The 2,059-nt window shown below is 34.4% G+C and overlaps 1 non-coding gene across 1 annotated transcript; it reads right to left on the reverse strand.

Moving 5' to 3' along the window:
- Positions 1-354: 354 nt before the first annotated feature.
- LOC115838450 lies at positions 355-486 on the reverse strand. Its single transcript, XR_004033477.1, has one exon. It is a non-coding gene; the product is annotated as a small nucleolar RNA SNORA72 (small nucleolar RNA).
- Between the last annotated feature and the right edge of the window lie 1,573 nt (positions 487-2,059).

Genomic DNA, 2,059 nt, shown 5'->3' on the forward strand with positions numbered 1-2,059 from the left:
TTGGATGAGATAATTTTGTTCTGATGGATCCAAGCATTGCTTAAAATTATATACATGCTTTAAAAGCATACAGAAAAAAACAACTTTGGCTCAATTAAGTTTTATCACCACTGTTACAAGGAAAGCCTCTTTTGTTTTTTTGTTTTTTTTTACAATTCATTTAATAGCAACTGGTACCATAAAATTTCTCTACCTTTGGTTATCCCTTCTGTAGACAATGGTCTGCAAATCAGCACTGATTTTTTGCAAAAGTTATCACATTAGCTGTACTGTCATTTTTCTTAAGGTTGACCAAAGATAACCTAGAATCACAGCCATTATATATTCACACAAAATGACCATATAATAAAATTGGTTTATCACCAGCATTTATAAAACCAGACATAGGGAAAGAACTAGGTCTGGGGACACATGCATGGTCTTAATGTAGTGAATGTTTAGCCTGTCCTGACTATTACAAAATCAGAACAGCGAGAGTATTTGCAGAGGAAAGTCTCATTGTATGTGCATTCCTATATTCTTTTCTGCTTTAATTTCAGCTGAATATTGCCATAGGCTGGAAGATTCCAGGCATTTGAGAATAGATTCAAATTTGAGAATGGGCCTTGTGACTATTTCAAGGGAGACCCTTCAGTTATTATTATTATTATTATTTTTTTAAAAAGAACCTTTGAGTCTTGTAATAATAGCACACATTTATTAGACATTTGCTGTCTGTCAAGCTGAGCAATAAGAACTTTGTATTAACTCATTAACTCCATCTCATATACTTTCATAATAGCTATTATTATTCTTGTGTTACAGATGAGGAAACGGATGCACAAGGAGATTAAGTTATCTTTTCACAATCATACAGCTACTAAGTAGGAGTCAGGGCATTAAGCCTGGATAGTCTGGGGCAGATAGATCCTGTATATTTCACAACCACACTGTACTGCCAATATGCATTTTCTACTCTTCAAGACATCAGAAAAATAACCTTTCCAAAGATGAATTGAAAAAAGTAAAATGCAATTGCCAATAGCTAATAGCATAAATTAATATGTTTTTAAATATTAAAATAGAGTTATCCCATAGAGTCCTAAATAAATTGGGATTCTCAGTGTAAATGAGATTTCAAAGAACTTTTTGGATTCAATTTCTGACATGGTTATTCATGTAGACTTCCAGAACTCAAATGGCCTAAGAATATATTTCTACATTTTGCAACTGAGAAAATCTGTGGAGGGAAGTGGCATGGCCAAGGACACTACTGTGACTGTGGTCCCTATTGCTTTTCTCTTTTCTTATTCACTCTGTAGATGGATTTGAATTTTAATAAATCAAGGAATAATGCATCTTGCTTTGATACAGACAAAATAAAATTAAGACAACCTTAATGTGAGGATGATAGTTTCTATATTTATCTTAAGAGGCTACATTGGACCTGCCATGTCCAGCTAAATAGAATTTGGAGATGGAGAAATGATGATATGTTAGGCAGAGGAGAATAATCTATGGTCATGTACTTCAGTGGCCCAGTGTGAAATTAATTCATTATTCCCAAACTATTGCCCTTGCTTTATAGTGAGGAAGGACCTAGGATGTCTCTTCTGTGTATGTCACACTGTGGACCATAGCTGTCATTGAGAGATAAAGTAATGTGTTTTACTTGTCAGTCAATCTGGGTAGTGAGGGCTATTTTCACTTTGTGCAAATGTTACAAACAACATGCTTAGTTGATTTTTAAGATAGTTGGACTGAGTTGCTTCTTATAAGCATTCACCACTGTGTTTTCCATTTCTGAAACACATTTCCTTGAAATCCTGCTAAAATTATAGTAACAACGTGGTAGGAGGTAGAATAATGGCCTGCCAAAGATGTCCACACCTTTGTCTCTGGAATCTGTGAATAAGTTACCTTACATGGTAAATGGGACTTTACAGTTGTGATTAAGGAAATAGATTTTGAGATGAGATTATCCTAATGATCGAGGTGGGCCCAATCTTCCATTTCCAAAAAAAAAAAAAAAAGTAGGAGAGAAAAGCAGAAGGATTAGTCAGAGATGAAGGATTTCATC

This window comes from Nomascus leucogenys, chromosome 14 (genome assembly GCF_006542625.1).
Source record: "Nomascus leucogenys isolate Asia chromosome 14, Asia_NLE_v1, whole genome shotgun sequence".
NCBI classification, from domain to species: Eukaryota; Metazoa; Chordata; class Mammalia; order Primates; family Hylobatidae; genus Nomascus; species Nomascus leucogenys.